Genomic DNA, 20,653 nt, shown 5'->3' with positions numbered 1-20,653 from the left:
GAAGTGACCTGATCATTCTTCAGGTGTTTTCTGCTCTGAAGACTCTTTGTACTTTATATTACATGTCAAAGGGAAGGTTCAAAAGAGGCCCAGGCGTCTTTCTGAACTTATTTTTGCTCCAAAAAACACTGACGGCTTCTTCATTGTAGAATGGAGTTAATAAGAAAAGGAAGCTGACCAGACTGGATGTATCTTGGAGCTGAAAAGGGAGACAGGACTGAATCTCTCTCTGAGAAAAGTCCACTCAGGCCTTATGCAGAGAACAGCAAGTATCAGTGGTTGCTATGGACAATAACAGTTTTGTTTGACCGAGCTCGGGCTAGTTCAGACTTGCTTGAGTAGCCAGAGTCTGTTCTGTTTAGTTAGCACCTAGACCAGGCCAGGGATTTATGTTTACGAGTTTATTTCTGTGCTGTGCAACCTTTGGAAGGCAATAAAATCTGCGTGTGTTTGGACAAAAACTGCATTGCTTGTGTGAATGCTACCTAAGGCCTAACTCCTACCAGAGAGAGTAAAACCCTACAATTCCCACTCCATCTATCCTACCTAAAAAGTAAGTGCCTGAATGTGGTTATATAGTTTCCATATGTGTGATGTGTGTATATGATGTTTATGAGCAAATCTATTGTATGTACAGTATATATATATATATATATATATATATATATATATATATATATATATACATACACACTACCATTCAAAAGTTTGGTGTCACCCAGACAATTTTGTGTTTTCCATGAAAACTCATACTTTTATTTATCAAATGAGTTGCAAACTATTAGAAAATATAGTCCAGACATTAACAAGGTTAGAAATAATGATTTTTATTAGAAAGAATAATTTTCTCCTTCAAACTTTTCTTTTGTCAAAGAATGCCCCCTTTGCAGCAATTACAACATTGCTGACCTTTGGCATTCTAGCTGTTAATTTGCTGAGGTAATCTTGAGAAATTTCACCCCATGCTTCCTGAAGCCCCTCCCACAAGTTGGATTGGCTTGATGGGCACTTTTTGCGCACCATACAGTCAAGCTGCTCCCACAACAGCTCAATGGGGTTGAGATCTGGTGACTGCGCTAGCCACTCCATTACAGATAGAATACCAGTTGCCTGCTTCTTCCCTAAATAGTTCATGCATAATTTGGAGGTGTGCTTTGGGTCATTGTCCTTTTGTAGAATGAAATTGGCTCCAATCAAGCGCTGTCCACAGGGTATAACATGGCGTTCCTTATTCAAAATCCCATTTACCTTGTACAAATCTCCCACTTTACCAGCAACAAAGCAACCCCAGACCATCACATTACCTCCACCATGCTTGACAGATGGCGTCAGGCACTCTTCCAGCATCTTTTCAGTTGTTCTTCGTCTCACAAATGTTCTTCTGTGTGATCCAAACACCTCAAACTTTGATTCGTCTGTCCATAAAACTTTTTTCCAATATTCCTCTGTCCAATGTCTGTGTTCTTTTTCCCATATTAATCTTTTTGTTTTATTAGCCAGTCTCAGATATGGCTTTTTCTTTGCCACTTTGTCCTGAAGGCCAGCATCCCGGAGTCGCCTCTTCACTGTAGACGTTGACACTGGTGTTTTGGTGTACTATTTAATGAAGCTGCCATTTGAGGAGCTGTGAGGCGTCGATTTCTCAAACTAGAGACTGTAATGTACTTGTCTTGTTGCTCAGTTGTGCAGTGGGGCCTCCCATTTCTCTTTCTACTTTGGTTAGAGCCTGTTTGTGCTCTCCTCCGAAGGGAGTAGTACACACCGTTGTAGGAAATCTTCAGTTTCTTGGCAACTTCTCGCATGGAATAGTCTTCATTTCTAAGAACAAGAATAGACTGTCGAGTTTCACATGAAAGTTCTCTTCTTCTGGCCATTTTGAGAGTTTCACAGAATATACAAATGTAATGCTCCAAATTCTCAACTAGCTCAAAGGAAGGTCAATTTTATAGCTTCTCAAATCAGCCAAACCATTTTCAGCTGGGCTAACATACTTGTGCAAGGGTTTTCTAAACATCCATTAGCCTTCTTACACAGTTAGCAAACACAATGTACCATTAAAACACTGGAGTGGTGGTCGTTGGAAATTGGCCTCTATACACCTATGTAGATATTGCAATAAAAACAAGACGTTTGCAGCTAGAATAGTCATTTACCACATTAACAATGTATAGAGTGTATTTCTGATTCATTTAATGTTAGCTTCATTGAAAAAAAATGTACTTTTATTTAAAAAATAATGAAATTTCTAAATGACCCCAAACTTTTGAACGGTAGTGTACATACACACATATATATATATATACACACACACAATATACAGTACAGACCAAAAGTTTGGACACACCTTGTCATTTAAAGATTTTTCTGTATTTTCATGACTATGAAAATTGTACATTCACACTGAAGGCATCAAAACTATGAATTAACACATGTGGAATTATATACTTAACAAAAAAGTGTGAAACAACTGAAAATATGTCTTCTATTCTAGGTTCTTCAAAGTAGCCACCTTTTGCTTTGATGACTGCTTTGTCATGAAAATACAGAAAAATCTTTAAATGAGGTGTGTCCAAACTTTTGGTCTGTACTGTATATGTAATCGATATTAAATAGTGTATTACATATTTACAATTTATTACAGTTTTTTGTGTTCAAAAGTTGTATTCCAATAAATATATATTATGTTCTATCTAAATATCTTGATTATTGTATCATAAAAATGATTAAATGTCTGATGTTCACATTGTACTACAATAAATTTTTCACTTAAATATAAGCAATATATGTGGGAGTCGGAGTTGTGGAGTCGGAGTAAGGGAAATTGAGGAGTCGGAGTCGCAGGTTTGGCTTACCGACTCCACAGCCATGGGGAGAACTTGCACAATTGGCGGCTGACTAAATACTTTTTTACCCCAATGTACACACATACATACGCATATCACCATGATCTGGATTTTCTCACGGAATACATATAGGATAATATTCACTAGGTACTGAGTATACAAATCTTAACATCAGTTATATAAGGTATATAAAGTGTATGAATCATGGACAGAATGCTTGAGACGATGTATAGGCCGCCAAAAGTCATCCAAATGCTTGTAGACATACTAAAAATGAAGGACAACAAACTTAAAACCATTTACATTTTTTTTTTCAAAAAAAGCTAAAAACACAGTGAAAATATCCATCCTACTACCCACTTAGAGAAAAGGGGAGAAGTTGAGAACTTCATTCAGGCCAAAAGGGTTTACCATTTTTAACTGCCAGATTCATTTTGTCTCCAACTAAGAGAGTTTTTTCTTCACGTCACCATCTTGGCTATTTGTCAAAATCCTGTCAATACTTGAAATCCGTAAAAGGCGAGCATCACAATTGTGTTTCATTTTAAAATGGCGTGGTATTGGCTTAAGTTGGCTTAGATCATCAATTTTCTTTGCATTATTTATATCAAGTATGTGTTCTTGAACTCACATTTTTAGTTTTCTTGAGGTCAAGCCAACATATATCATACCACACGGAAATGTCGCATAGTAGATTACATATTCTGTGTCACATGTTATGAGCTGGGAAATGTCAAAATTTGCATTACCATTGCTAGATGCAAAACTTTTTCTTCTTTCCATGTTTGGACATGAAATACACTTTCCACAAGGGTAGAAACCCCATTTGGGACCAATGGATCCAAGGGGGTTCTGTATCCTCTTTCCTACATGATGACTTCTGACAAGATTGTCTCTTATACGCTCTCGTATAGGTGATCGATGCCTTAGGTGTAATGAATTCTTTCCTCAGATCCAGTCTTAAAAACAGAGGCCAAAATTTATCGATTGCCTCTTTTATCATTCTCCAATTGCTATTAAATTGAGAGATGAATCTGACCTGCTATTGATCATCAGTTTTTTGCTTGGGTTTTAGTAATTCCGACCTTGGGGTGCCTTGAGGCCTTGAGCTCTTTTCGTATAACACGCTTACTGTAACCACGTTCCCTAAACCTTTTGGATTATTCCCTAGATTGTTCTTGGAATGTTTCATTTTCAGAACAGTTTCTCCTCAACTGAAGGAACTCACCTGTGGCAAAATTCTCAATCAGAGATTTGGGATGTGATGAATTTGCATGCAACAGAGTATTAACAGCGGTTGGTTTTCTGAAAACCCTTGTTTGTAGATTGTCTTCTCCATTCTTATACATAGATAAATCGAGGAAATCCATAATTACCTGATGATAATGGCTGGTAAGTCTAATATTCAGTGAATTAACATTCAGGTCCTGGATTAAAAAACGAAGCTCCTCTTCAGGTCCCAGCCATATAAGAAAAATATCATTGATGAATAGTAGCCAAAGCTGAACCGTCTCAATATTCTTCATAGGATTAAACAGGAAAACCTCCCTCTCCCATAGCCCCAGGAACAGGTTGGCGTAGGATGGTGTGAAAGCCGCTCCCATCACTGTTCCCTGGAGTTGTAGGTAGAGGGAGTCCTTAAATAAGAAGAAATTGTGCGCGAGTACAAATTCTAATGATTCCATAAAAAAAACAATAAGACTATGATCTAAATTACCCATGGACAGAAAATACCTAGTTGCTCGGAGTCCGTATTCATGCCACATATCCTTTTACATGTTTATATTTTCAATCTTCTGTAGCAGATCGGCAGAGTCTCTTAAGAAATTATGGTAAATTATTCACAAATGATTTTAGATGGGAGTCTAAGAATTTACATAAGGGCTCTCCCATCCCTCCTTAACCTGATACTATTGGTCGTCCGGGGGGAATGTTCGCATCCTTATGTATTTTAGGTAGTAGGTATAAACATGGGATTCTTGGATGTTCTACATGTAAAAAATCTGGGACATAGTTCTGTTTTCTCTGCGACCTTAGCGATTTGTGGCAACTAGAAGGGTTTTAATTGATTTTTTTCAAAATGTGTGATTTTATCCAGACCAAAATGTGGCTTTTCCTGCTAAAAACATCTTTCTTCGTTGGACATTCTCTCTGCTGCATTGAATGTGACTTCAGAGGGGAAAAGGCTATAAAAAAGTTTAAGATCTTTATCAACAGCCAAGTCAATGAAGACATAGATGACTTTGTGACCATCAAGCGGTTTGCCAAATCTGCTGAACAAGCAGTCATGAAATATCTGGAAGATGAAGTTCTGATACTGGGCAAGTCTGTCACTACTATTCGCTATACTTTTCTAAATCTCTTAATGTTAGCTAGATAATAGATAGGTAGATAATAGACATATAGATAGAAAATTAATAGATAGTAGTGATGATCGAGCATGCTCTTTTAACCCTTTAACCAAGCACGCTCAGGTGTTCGCTGAGTATTTTCGGCGTGCTAGGCATCTAGGTTTGTGCCGGCGCGGCTGCATGTGTCACAGCTGTCTAACAGCCTGTCTAAACGAGCACGCTCGCTAATAGATAATAAATAGATAGATAGCTAATAGATAGATAGGTCACCGATAATGATTGTATTTATTTCATTACAAATAATTTCGCGATATCAGAAATAGCATCAAAATATAAAAAAAGGTGCGATCTGATTGAGGAATCTGACTTTATAGGTAAATTCAACATTTCCATGTAGATAATGTTTTGGGGGCTGCGGTAGGGGGCAAACACTAATAGATGAGTCAATTGTAATATCTGTCATTATTCCTTCTCTTTGTATATTGTAGGGATCCAACTCCTTTAAACTGTTGGACTTCATTTCCAACGGCTTAAAGACAAAGTCCGGAATATTGGGGAGCAATCTAACCACAGTAAGTGAGATATTTCTTCTTGTAGAGCCGGACTGTGCATGGAAAAGAAATGACGCGCCCCCTGGGCCATGGGGTACTCGGTAGCCTGGCCGGTCGATGCTGGGGGATGTCACAGTGGCAGTGACACACTTCGTGACCCAGGGGTTGAAAGAAAAGGGGATAAAGTTTTTATATAATGTTCGTGATGCCACCTGTGGTATGCAGCTATATGGGGCCGCCGCTGCGGTGCAGATCCTCTGGAGCTGATGATAACGCAGCAGAGTTGGTTCAGCTCTCCACAGGCAGAGCTTAGCTCCAGGGCAGTGTAGTGATGGTTAGATGAGGTAGATGCTGCTGTGCGGTGTGGTGCAGGTGATGGCGTAGATAATAACTCTAGGACACAGTGGGGTGCAGTCTTCAAGGTTTAAGCAAGGTTTTTCAGACTCCAAGTTACCAGCGCCAGGGTAACTTCCCACGCCGTCCTGTGTTTACCAAGGCAGGGGTTCAGCAAACTCCCAGGTGTTTCAGGAGTACATAACGGGACCCCAGTCTGTGTGCCTTCTTCGGTCGTCTTCCTGCATTGGCTCTCACCCTCCTGCCCTGCGCCTCGCAACCAGTGTCCCAAGCCGGTAACCTCGGATTTTGGCGGGCAACCTGCAGTCCCCTGAATCCTATGTGGCTACCTTTTTAGCGATGTAGTTGCGGTTGTGAGCAGCTGCAACCTGAAAGCACAGAAGCCTCCGGTTTCTAGCTGAGCCTTGTATTTCTCCACTAGTTAGGGGCCGGTCCCCTTTGAGGCCTAATCCCTCCACGTTCCTGCAGATTCGGGCGCACGGGTGGCTTCCGCACTCGCCGTGCCCCTGGGTTCCCCTCACTTCTGGAGCCTCTGCTCCCTTCCTCTTCCAGCCAGTCCTCCTGGGCCTCTCAATCTAGGCCCTCTTCCCTGAGCAGAGCTCCTACAGAGCTCCTGCTCGCACTACTTCTCCTCTCTGACTGTTCTGACCACTCCCAAGATGGCTCCCCTTTTTATACTCCTGCTGAAGTGCTCCTCTGTTCTTCCTCCACCCACACCCACTACATGGTTCCACCCTCCAGCTAGGGACCAGGGACTGTGCTCTCTCTTAGGAGCAATCTCGCCCTTCCCTCTGAAATGAAGTGTAATGGATGCAAGTGTGTGGGTCCCGGGTAGTACTCCATCCTTACCTGAGAGTGAGATACCACAACTCTGGGTGAGATGCAGTAACTCTGTGGCAACTGAACCCGCAGGGGCGCCACAGAAGCATTTCCCCATGTTCCATGTACATATACCGTACATCTCCCAATATTCTATGTATTGGAGGTAATAGGATACATACAATGACTTAGCATCCTGATGTTTCTGCAGACCAAGAAGGGAATAGGTTTTATTTCTATTATATTCTATATTTCACTGCTCTAATGTCTTTTTAATTAATAATTCTGCTTTTCTTGAATTCTCTTTTTAAGGGAGGTGCCCCAATAAACTGGGTAAGTTCTTATGCAATATTACAATCCTTTCACAGCCTCATGAAGAAATACTAGTAGAGACACAAACTCTAGGTTTTCCCATAGCCCCCTATAAGATTATTCCTCTTATTTCCTCCCCTCACTACAAGTCTGTAATGTCGTCCAGTCCAGGAAATTAGTGAAAGTTTTGTTTGTCAGACTCATACAGTAACAGTATTTTGTCATTTCTCATGTGCAAACAGCTGTGGTAACTACATTTTATACTTTATTTCAGCCTCTTGATCGATTTTATTATTGTCTATATCATTAAAAGGTTTTAATACTTTACTTGCATTTCTCCAGGTTTACCGGTGCAAACCTATACCCACTGTGATACCTGCCTCAAGGAAAATATCATCTGTGCCGGCGGACCTCCAAAAAATCAAGGTATTTTCTAAGATTCATTTTTTTAGCCAGAGAAAATATATAGGCCCCAATTCATCAAAGCAATCTTACCAGAATTCTGGCAGAAATAGAAATAGCTTAGAAAATTTGCAAAAATTTTGTGCAACTCAGGGACTGGAGTTTATTTGTGGCGAGGTGCACAAAGGCGCGCACAAAGGCACACACCACTCGTCACACGCTCCTCATTCATTAGGAGACATGCACCTCTTAATGAATCCGGAGCATCCTACAAGCACCCTCCTTGACAAGTCAGAGCCATTGTCAATTATGTAAATGATATTTGTAAAATATTTTCATAGTGATCTGACAAGAGAAAGCTGTGACCGTTGACTGGTTACTCACATATAAATAGTATTATGTGTATGTTGGACACACATTGTTGTTGGCAGTTTCTGGGGTCTATGCGGCTAGCACTGTAACACAGAGGCATGTATTTATATTGTGTTACACGCCAGATATAACGCTTAAACTAATTAGAGTTACTAATAATTATTATCTGGAGAGCTGATTAGATCCAGTAGCAGGATGGAGAGAATACTCCAATATATGACTCCCAGTAAAGTTCAGGTCATTGACTATAAGCACAATCTTTCAGGGGAGGTTTGATATTATAATAATGTACTTATGAGAAGAAGAAATGACAACTTTCCTCTGACTGGATGAAGGGATTTATTGTATGATGTCTCCTCTCTTCAGAGTACTTTGATAGATGCAGCTGTTTGTGCATTGAAAACAAATGTAACGGCAAGGTATTATCCTATGTTCCTATATATTGTGGTAAAGCGCTAAGCTCAGATGTATGCGGAGGTAAACATGGGATACTATTTCTTTAAATTTTTGGGTTAGTTTATTTAGCAGGCATAAACTATCCGGTAGTCCATAAAGAAAAAAAAAACAAAAAACAGCCAATTCGGCCAAGGAGACACAAAATGAAATACAAAACTTGTAGCAGAGTCCGTATCTCGGCCAAGGTCTGGCCACTCACTATTAGCCACACACAGGTTCAACACAGCACGTGCTAGCTCCTCTCTGGAGCAAGATTTCCCCAGGTACTGAACACACCTGTGGGTCAGGGCTGGCTATTTATAGCCCAAAGCACCCCCCTGATTGGAGATAGGGTGGATAACGTCCCTCCGTGTACTTCGTTATCCACTGAAAACATTCCCTTGTAAATGTAGTCCTATTAACTCTCTCTGCACTTACTGTGCAGGAGAAACTTGAATGTGGCTTAACTAAAGTCCAAAGTGCCACAATGTAAAATTTGGACCTAGGCCCCCAATTGCATTTTGGTCAGATGTATGAGCCCATGTAGTGTTCTAAATCCTATAAAGACATACGCGCCCCCCCCCCCCCAAGTAATAGTGTCCCCTTTATTTAATCATGTCCTCATCCTGGCTTCTTTAGATAATGATGGCCTTCGTTCTAGACCCTCTCTCTATTGGTGTCCCCCAACCCAGCTCTATCCTGTAAAAATGCCCCCAATCCTGTATCCTTTATTTAATAATGTTCCCCCATCCTTACCCCTTTCTGTAATTATGTCCCCCATCCTGGGCCCCTTCATTTAATAATATCCCCCATCCTAGGCACCTTTTTGGTACAATGGCCTCCATCCTGGTATAATGTCCCCATTCTGAGCTTTTTCCAGTCATAATATCCCCAACCCTGGCCCCTTGCTATAATTATGTCCTCCATCATGGCCCTATTAATTAACAAAACCCCACATCCTAGGCAACACCCAGGTATAAGTACACTATATTGTGCCCCATCCTGGGCACCTTCCTGGTATAATGTCACCCATCTTGAGCTCAATAATAATGTTTCTCATCCTAAGCCGCTTCCTGGTATAATATTCACCATTTGGTGCCCCTTCCAGTAATAATGTTCTCTGCTCTTCTCCAACACATTTAAAAAATAATAAATTACTTTTCTTAGCTTCCACTGATCCCACGACCTGCGGCATCCTCTTCCATACCCAGCTCAGACGCAGTTGACTCTGGTATGTCCACCACGGTAGGCACATGATGACATCACTGCTATGCACCTCGGTCACACCGAAGTCGGCCTCTGACTGGCCTGCGTTGTGTATTGCAGTGCAGGTATCTGGCGGGTCTTTGCACTGTGATAAACTTCAGCAGAATGTGCGTCCTGTTCAGGCTAAAAGGCATTCAAGTTTATACAACATGAGTTGGAAAATATTCATAAAAATGATGATATGGACAAAATACTCACTTGACTAATAACTGTGAACACAGTGTAGTAAAACACAAACAAGCAATCCCTGCATGTGTTGCGGCTGTCTAACAGCCACAACACATGCTGCCGCAGCAACACGAACATATTTGACGAGCATGCCGAAGACATTAGGTTAGGACTCAAGTGTGCTCAGATAACACCTTATCAGAGTACATTAGCACAACACTAATCAGGACATTATACTTATTTTTAATATTATAGGACATATTAAATGCTAAGTTCATATTTAACTTACTTCTTTTTTTTTCAGATTTGAAAACTGGATTTTCATGTTCTCCCTGCAGAAACAATGAAATTCATGTTTCTGACACTTTAGACTGTGGAGGTGAGGAGATACTATAATGGGAACAGTTAGTTTTAGCTACAGGCCCCGATTCATATAAATATTTAAGTCAGAAATCTAGTGTAAAACACTTTGAAAAGTCACAAACTTTTTGTGCCACGCTAGGTTGTGCAGAAATTTTGCAACTTTAGGCAGTTTCATCATTCTCAAATTTCTATTAAATTGAGAGAGGAATCTGACCTGCTGTTGATCATTTTTTGGCTTGGGTTTTAGTAATTCCGACCTTGGGGTGTCTTGAGCTCTTTTCATATAACACGCCTACTGTAACCACGTTCCCTAAACCTTTTGGATAATTCCCTAGATTGTTCTTGAAATGTTTCATTTTCAGAACAGTCCCTACTCAACCAAAGGAACTCACCTGTGGCAATATTCTCAATCAGAGATTTGGGATGTTATGAATTTGCATGCGACAGAGTATTAACAGCTGTTGGTTTTCTGAAAACCCTTGTTTGTAGATTGCCTTCTCCATCCTTATAAATAGATAAATTGAGGAAATCCATATTTACCTGATGATAATGGCTGGTAAGGCTAATATTCAGAGAATTATCATTCAGGTCCTGGATTAAAAAACGAAGCTCCTCTTAAGGCCCCTGCCATATAAGAAAAATATCATCGATGAATCGTAGCCAAAGATGAACCTTCTCAATATTCTTCTTAGGATTAAACAGGAAAATCTCCCTCTCCCATAGCCAGAAAAGGTTGGCGTAGGATGGTGCGAAAGCCTCCCCCATCGCTGTTCCCTGGAGCTGTAGGTAGAGGGAATACTTAAATAAGAAGAAATTGTGCGTGAGTACAAATTCCAATGATTCCATAAGAAAACCAATAAGAACATGATCTAAATTACCCATGGGGAGAAAATACCATGTGGCTCGGAGTCCGTCTTCATGCCTAATAGATGTGTATAAGGCTTCGACGTCTAACGTCACGAGCCACATATCCTTTTCCATGTTTATATTTTCAATCTTCTGTAGCAGATCGGCAGAGTCTCTAAGAAATGATGGTACATTATTCACAAATGATTTTAGATCGGAGTCTAAGAATTTACACAAGGACTCACACATCAAATGTGGCTTTTCCTGCTGATAACATCTTTCTTCGTTGGACCGTCTCTCTGCTGCATTGAATGTGACTTCAGAGGGGAAAAGGCTATAGAAAAGTTTAAGATCTTTATCAATAGCCAAGTCAATGAAGACACAGATGATTTTGCGACCATCAAGCGGTTTGCCAAATCTGCTGAACAAGCAGTTATGAAATATCTGGAAGATGAAGTTTTGATACTGGGCAAGTCTGTCACTACTATTCGCTATACTTTTCTAAATCTCTTAATGTTAGCTAGATAATAGATAGGTAGATAATAGACATATAGATAGATAATTAATAGAGAGTAGTGATGATCGAGCATGCTCTTTTAACCCTTTAACCAAGCACGCTCAGGTGTTTGCTGAGTATTTTCGGCATGCTAGGCATCTAGGTTTGTGCCGCCGCGGCTTCATGTGTCACAGCTGTCTAACAGCCTGTTTAAACGAGCACGCTCGCTAATAGATAAATAGATAGATAGCTAATAGATAGATAGGTCACCAATAATGATTGTATTTATTTCATTACAAATAATTTCGCAATATCAGAAATAGCATCAAAATATAAAAAAGGTGTCGATCTGATTGAGGAATCTGACTTTATAGGTAAATTCAACATTTCCATGTAGATAATGTTTTGGGGGCTGCGGTAGGGGGCAAACACAAATAGATGAGCCAATTGTAATATCTGTCATTATTCCTTCTCTTTGTAAATTGTAGGGATCCAACTCCTTTAAACTGTTGGGCTTCATTTCCAACGGCTTAAAGACAAAGTCCTGAATATTGGGGAGCAATCTAACCACAGTAAATGAGATATTTCTTCTTGTAGAGCCGGACTGTGCATGGAATAGAAGTGACGCGCCCCCTGGGCCATGGGGTACTCGGTAGCCAGGCCGGTCGATGCTGGGGGATGTCACAGTGGCAGTGACCCACTCCGTGACCCAGGGCGGTCAATAAAAGGGGTTTAAAGAAAAGGGATAAAGTTTTTATATAATGTTCGTGACGCCACCTGTGGTATGCGGCTATATGGGGCCGCCGCTACGGTGCAGATCCTCTGGAGCTGATGATGACGCAGCAGAGTTGGTTCAGCTCTCCACAGGCAGAGCTTAGCTCCAGGGCAGTATAGTGATGGTTAGATGAGGTAGAAGTTGCTGTGCGATGTGGTGCAGGTGATGGCGCAGATAATAACTCTAGGACACAGTGGGGTGCAGTCTTCAAGGTTTACTCAAGGTTTTTCAGACTCCAAGTTACCAGCGCCAGGGTAACTTCCCACGCCGTCCTGTGTTTACCAAGGCAGGGGTTCAGCAAACTCCCAGGTGTTTCAGGAGTACATAACGGGACCCCAGTCTGTATGCCTTCCTCGGTCTTCTTCCTGCATTGGCACTCACCCTCCTGCCCTGGGCCTCGCAACCAGTGTCCCAAGCCGGTAACCTCGGATTTTGGCGGGCAACCTGCAGTCCCCTGAATCCTATGTGGCTACCTTTTTAGCGATGTATTTGCGGTTGTGAGCAGCTGCACCCTGAAAGTACAGAAGCCCCCGGTTTCTAGCTGAGCCTTGTAGTTCTCCATTAGTTAGGGGCCGGTCCCCTTTTAGGCCTAATCTCTCCACGTTCCTGCAGATTTGGGCGCACGGGTGGCTTCCGCACTCGCCGTGCCCCTGGGATCCCCTCACTTCTGGAGCCTTCCTCGGCTCCCTTCCTCTTCCAGCCAGTCCTCCTGGGCCTCTCAATTTAGGCCCTCTTCCCTGAGCAGAGCTCCTACAAGATGTTCTGACCACTCCCAAGATGGCTCCCCTTTTATACTCCTGCTGAAGTGCTCCCCTGTTCTTCCTCCACCCACACCCACTACATGGTTCCACCCTCCAGCTAGGGACCAGGGACTGTGCTCTCCCTTAGGAGCAATCTAGCCCTTCCCTCTGAAATGGAGTGTAATGGATGCAAGTGTGTGGGTCCCGGGTAGTACTCCATCCTTACCTGAGAGTGAGATACCACACCTCTGGGTGAGATGCAGTACCTCTGTGGCAACTGAACCCGCAGGGGCGCCACAGAAGCATTTCCCCATGTTCCATGTACATATACATCTCCCAATATTCTATGTATTGGAGGTAATAGGATACATACAATGACTTAGCATCCTGATGTTTCTGCAGACCAAGAAGGGAATAGGTTTTATTTCTATTATATTCTATATTTCACTGCTCTATTGTTTTTTTAATTAATAATTCTGCTTTTCTTGAATTCTCTTTTTAAGGGAGGTGCCCCAATAAACTGGGTAAGTTCTTATGCAATATTACAATCCTTTCACAGCCTCATGTAGAAATACTAGTAGAGACACAAACTCTAGGTTTTCCCATAGCCCCCTGTAAGATTATTCCTCTTATTTCCTCCCCTCACTACAAGTCTGTAATGTCGTCCAGTCCAGGAAATTAGTGAAAGTTTTGTTTGTCAGACTCATACAGTAACAGTAATTTGTCATTTCTCATTTTTCAGGTGCAAACAGCTGTGGTAACTACATTTTATACTTTATTTCAGCCTCTTGATCGATTTTATTATTGTCTATATCATTAAAAGGTTTTAATACTTTACTTGCATTTCTCCAGGTTTAATGGTGCAAACCTATGCCCACTGTGATACCTGCCTCAAGGAAAATATCATCTGTGTGGGCGGACCTCCAAAAAATCAAGGTATTTTCTAAGATTTATTTTTTTAGCCAGAGAAAACATATAGGCCCCAATTCATCAAAGCAATCTTACCAGAAATAGAAATAGCTCAGAAAATGTGCAAAAATTTTGTGCAACTCAGGGACTGGAGTTTGATTTGTGGCGAGGCGCACAAAGGCGCGCACAAAGGCACACACCACTTGTCACACACTCCTCATTCATTAGGAGACATGCACCTCTTAATGAATCCGGAGCATCCTACAAGTACCCTCCTTGACGAGTCCCCCATCCTGGGCCCCTTAATTTAATAATATCCCCCATCCTAGGCACCTTTTTGGTACAATGGCCTCCATCCTAGTATAATGTCCCCATTCTGAGCTTTTTCCTGTCATAATATCCCCAACCCTGGCCCCTTGCTATAATTATGTCCTCCATCATGGCCCTATTAATTAACAAAACCCCACATCCTAGGCAACACCCAGGTATAAGTGCAATATATTGTGCCCCATCCTGGGCACCTTCCTGGTATAATGTCACCCATCTTAAGCTCAATAATAATGTTTTTCATCCTAAGCCCCTTCCTGGTATAATATTCACCATTTGGTGCCCCTTCCAGTAATAATGTTCTCAGCTCTTCTCCAACACATTTAAAAAATAATAAATTACTTTTCTTAGCTTCCACTGATCCCACATCCTCTTCCATAGCCAACTCAAATGCAGTTGACTCTGGTATGTCCACCACGGTAGGCACATGATGACATCACTGCTTTGCACCTCGGTCACGCCAACGTCGGCCTCTGACTGGCCTGCGTTGTGTATTGCGGTGCAGGTATCTGGCGGGTCTTTGCACTGTGATAAACTTCAGCAGAATGTGTGTCCTGTTCAGGCTAAAAGGCATTGAAGTTTATACAACATGAGTTGGAAAATATTCATAAAAATGATGATATGGTCAAAATACTCACGACGAGCATGCCGAAGACATTCGGTTAGGACTCAAGTTTGCTCGGATAACACCTTATCCGAGTACATTAGCACAGCACTAATCAGGACATTATACTTATTTTTAATATTATAGGACATGTTCAATTCTAAGTTCATATTTAACTTATTTCTTTTTTTTTCAGATTTGAAAACTGGATTTTCATGTTCTCCCTGCAGAAACAATGAAATTCATGTTTCTGACACTTTAGACTGTGGAGGTGAGGAGATACTATAATGGGAAGTTACTTTTAGCTATAGGCCCCGATTCATCAAAGTATTTAAGTCAGAAATCTAGTGTACAACACTTTGAAAAGTCACAAATTTTTTGTGCCACGATAGGTTATGCAGAAATTTCGCAACTTTAGGCAGTTTCCTGCCAATTACAGCCAGCTCTTCCAAAATGGGCAGAGCTGGGATGCGATGCAGGCAGGATGGGGAATGCAATGCTTTATTGTCTAATTCATGACAAACTGTTACGTACATTACACCATAAATCTTACTCAAGTCACTGACTAGAGTAAGATTTGTGGCAATGAGCAAACCAGTTTTGAGATGCACTTAATTCGGTAAGATGCATGTGCCTTTTAATTAATTAGGCACTATTAACTCACCCCATCATCAACACTGATGAATCGTGGAGATAGTGTAAAAGCTTCACCTGCAAGTTAGATTGAGGAGCAGGGAGAAAAAATAGGCAAAGGTAGACACAGAACCATAGTGTTGAGCTTTCTATCAAGTCTTTAACTTCACATCAAAGCTTGATTCCCATCCAGACAGTTTAGAATTTCAGTAGCATTTCCTACATGCCCCTCCTGCTTCCTTCTGTGTACTGAATAAAAGATGAAGAGCAGGAATCCATCTGTCTGCCTTTGTGTGCTGTGTTGTATTTAGGAAAAAAAGTCACAGCACAAAGTCTCCTCCCACCAGCTCAGAGTGGATAGCTGATGAAAAGATAGAGCATGTAAAGGGGAAAAATTTGAAAAATGCAGGATACAAGTCATATACAGTTATATGAAAAAGTTTGGGCACCCCTATTAATCTTAAGCTTAATGTTTTTTAAAAATTGGTGTTTTTGCAACAGCTATTTCAGTTTGATATATGTAATAACTGTTGGACACAGTTATGTTTCTGCCTTGAAATGAGGTTTATTGTACTAACAGAAAATGTGCAATCTGCATTCAAACAAAATTTGACAGGTGCATAAGTATGGGCACCTCACCAGAAAAGTGACATTAATATTTAATAGATCCTCCTTTTGCAAAAATAACAGCCTCTAGTCGCTTCCTGTAGCTTTTAATGAGTTCCTGGATCCTGGATGAAGGTATTTTTGACCATTCCTCTTTACAAAACAATTCCTGTTCAGTTAAGTTTGATGGTCGCTGAGCATGGACAGCCCTCTTCAAATGATCCCACAGATGTTCAATGATATTCAGGTCTGGGGACTGGGATGGCCATTCCAGAACATTGTAATTGTTCCTCTGCATGAATGCCTGAGTAGATTTGGAGCGGTGTTTTGGATCATTGTCTTGCTGAAAGACCCATCCCCTGCATAACTTCAACTTTATCACTGATTCTTGAACATTATTGTCAAGAATCTGCTGATACTGAGTGGAATCCATGCGTCCCTCAACTTTAACAAGATTCCCGGTGCCGGCATTGGCCACACAGCCCCAAAGCATGATGGAACCTCCACCAAATTTTACTGTGGGTAGCAAGTGTTTTTCTTGGAATGCTGTGGTTTTTTGCCGCCATGCATAACGCCTTTTTGTATGACCAAACAACTCAATCTTGGTTTCATCAGTCCACAGGACCTTCTTCCAAAAAGAAATTGGCTTCTCCAAATGTGCTTTTGCATACCTCAGCCAACTCTGTTTGTGGCGTGCTTGCAGTAACGGCTTCTTTCGCATTACTCTCCCATACAGCTTCTCCTTGTGCAAAGTGCGTTGTATAGTTGACCGATGCACAGTGACACCATCTGCAGCAAGTTGATGCTGCAGCTCTCTGGAGGTGGTCTGAGGATTGTCCTTGACTGATCTCACCATTCTTCTCCTTTGCCTTTCTGATGTTTTTCTTGGCCTGCCACTTCTGGCCTTAACAAGAACTGTCCCTGTGTTCTTCCATTTCCTTACTATGTTCCTCACAGTGGAAACTGACAGGTTAAATCTCTGAGACAGCTTTTTGTATCCTTCCCCTGAACAACTATATTGAATAATCTTTGTTTTCAGATCATTTGACAGTTGTTTTGAGGAGCCCATGATGCCACTCTTCAGAGGAGATTCAAACAGGAGAACAATTTGCAAGTGGCCACTTTAAGTAGCTTTTCTCATGATTGCATACACCTGGCTATGAAGTTCAAAGCTCAATGAGGTTACAAAACCAGAAAAAGTGCTTTAGTACGTCAGTAAGAAGTAGGTAGGAGTATTTAAAACAAGAAAATGATAAGGGTGCCCATACTTATGCACCTGTCAAATTTTGTTTGAATGCAGATTGCACATTTTCTGTTAGTACAATAAACCTCATTTCAAGGCAGAAACATTACTGTGTCCAACAGTTATTACATATATCAAACTGAAATAGCTGTTGCAAAAACACCAATTTTTAAAAAACATTAAGCTTAAGATTAATAGGGGTGCCCAAACTTTTTCATATAACTGTAATATCCAGATATAATGTTATTCTTCAAGTATACATGATAGCTTATTCTGAAAAGTTACTTCAAAGTATGGTTACTGTTAAATGTTTTAAGTGTAGGGAAATTATTTCTTTAAAAGTTTTTGTTATTTTTTTATGTAGAGAGAAATATAGAAGTTCCATAAAATGAAGATCTAATCCTGGATTGTAGCTTTGAGTGGCATGCCAGGTTGGAGCAGTCCTATCAAAACAAATTCACTAGGGTAAGTACAAGGAAATTTATCTAAAGGATATGGTTAAATATCATAGATGAGATAATTATTATAATTAGCATTGTACCTACGACCATTACATTTTGGTCTTAATTGCCACAGTGATAATGACAATGCTAGAAATAATCCTGATTATAAATCATTATGACATAAAACACTCTGACATTTATCTTTCCAGCTTATGCCTGGTGGTTTTCCATTTCCCCCGTTGATTGAACTGGAAACAAAAGTCATCGATGGGCCCTATCTAGAAATCAAGGGCATACAGATGATTGACTCCGGCATGTACATGAGTTCCACCACTCTGAAGTCTGCAGTGCCAGTCAGTAAAATCATGTATCATGTGAAAGGTGAGGACATATCACTGACACCATGCTGAATCGAGACTACACCACAATCCCTCATCAAGGCCAGAGAGAAAATCGCCAGCCTTGATGAATCGAGACTCCAGTATCTGTTAGAAACTAATATTGGATTATTACTGGAGTGGCCCATGGTATAAGTTTAATGTTATCTGTAGGCTTAAGAGATGCAACTATGTGGATTTTCATATGGATACATGGCTTATGGGGATATGAGGCCGATTCATCATGTACTTTCTTCTATACAATTCTAAAAGTATCATTATTATATATAATTATATTAGTATTTCACCTGCATTTCAGGTAGCTTATCCTGGCAATATGAGCATACGTCATCATTCACACTTCTATATTTTGGTCAATATATAGTACATTATTATTTGTAGAGTAAATACAGAAGTGGAACAGAGGACAAATATAATACAGATTTCACCCACTTCCATGGTTTGGACCCACTATTGGTTTGGATTCTAAATACTGATATAGAATACTGTATAAAATGTGTGACAAAGGCCTGATGCTCATAAGATAAGGATGCTCATATGAAAGTCCAAGATTGTTTTGAATATTTAAATGTATTTCAAATGTAGCAATGCATTGAAATGGAAAAAACAACACACGCTTTAATACCAAGTATGTTAATCCTCTTTTTCTTTAATTTTAACAGGGGCAATAGGGGTGATTCAAAATATTAGATTTTTTTTAGATTTATAAAAATCTGTTTTTTTGTTTACTTAATTTTTAGTCCCCTTAGGGAATTTGATCCTGCAATCTCTTCGCTTGTTTTATATACTGCGATACTACTCTATTGAGGTATAAGAGAAATTATTCACCCATGAAGCTCAGTTGAAGGCTGGGGTTCACAGAAGGGCTGAGATGGCAGCCATTGAGGACATAAGAATGCTCCTGGCTGCAATGACTGACAACTCATTGGCAGCCTGCGATTACGTCCCCGGGGCCTGTGATTGACAGCGGCATTTAAATTGTTAAACAGCAGAGATCGAAGCTAGCTCTGGCCGATGCTGATACATGCATGGAGACCCAAAGTAGGAGGTGCAATTGCCTCCTATGTCGTGAAAGGGTTAATTTCCTCTAAGATATCATTCTTTTAATGGAATAAACTAATAAAGATTCTTGTTATCTTAGTTATCAGAGAATCTGGAAGGACGACCGAAAAATACAAGCTTAATCCTCCACTTCCTAATGTGCTTGACATCGCTGAGCCTGAGCCGACATATATTAAGGAGATAATAACTAAGAAAAAACCCTTCAAAATATTATTGGCGGTCAGCTTCATCATTATACTGATTGCTGCAATATGGTATTTATCCTCTATGATCAACAAATGATAATACTGTACTTGTAGATGAGATTTTAGACCTACATGTAAATAGCAGATATAACATAACGTATATACTGTTTTGCTTTTTATCAGCATTTTTATCTGCATAATGCGATGCAAAAAATGGAAACAACAAGCGCCACTGAAAGACTCAGGACAGAAGGCAAAAGGTCAAGCACGACCTTATGAAACTGTATAATATTGCAAGAAAAAAAAAGAATATTCTCAAAACTCTTCTTTCCGTAACTACCCTAAAAAACTTCCCGAATCCTCCCCAAAAAAACTTTTCCCAATCCTATGCCAAAAACAAAACCACTCTTCCCTCTCCCTATTCCAATTGCTTACCAATAAATAATGAAATATATAATGACTGCGGCATTTATTTTTTATTAGTTTCTGGACTATTTACACAGGCAGAAAAGCAATGATGGGGGCAGTAGATCACTAATATAATTGTTCTGTCTCCATGTATAGCACATGTTAGCGGTAACACATCACCTGATTACACGGGGCGATGTGCAGCAGAGAACAATGATTTTTATGCATGCACAGAAATCCAATTTCTTGATAAATTAATGTTGTGCTCTTTTATTGGGAGATTGCCGGCATCGTTGCATTGGTGATAATTGGGAACGAGCTTTCCTATTATTATGTACAATGGCCTTTATAATGTTGAAGGCAAATAAGGGTAAAACAGATTTATGGAATTTAGATTAAAAGGATCTATAATTTTAAGTAATCATTTTTTTTTAGATACCATCCATAACTATACCTATTTTCCGGTTATGAGTAATACCCAGAAAAAAAGAAGAGATCTGTGGCGCCCCTGAGGGTTCGGTCGCCACAGAGGTACTGCATCTCATCCAGAGGTGTGGTACCTCACTCTCAGGTAAGGAAGGAGTATGGCTCAGGACCCTAACACCTGCATTCACTACACCACATTTCCGGGGGACAGGGCGAGATTGCTCCTACGGGAGAGCACAGTCCCTGATCCCTGGCTGGAGTGGGGGGGGCCACCTAGAGAGGGGGAACCATGTAGTGGATAGGGTGGAGGAAGTAG

The sequence above is a fragment of the Phyllobates terribilis genome, unplaced genomic scaffold (genome assembly GCF_046119375.1).
Source record: "Phyllobates terribilis strain yellow unplaced genomic scaffold, ASM4611937v1 Scaffold_1__5_contigs__length_1240528914, whole genome shotgun sequence".
Taxonomy (NCBI): domain Eukaryota; kingdom Metazoa; phylum Chordata; class Amphibia; order Anura; family Dendrobatidae; genus Phyllobates; species Phyllobates terribilis.
This window is presented reverse-complemented; position numbering follows the sequence as displayed.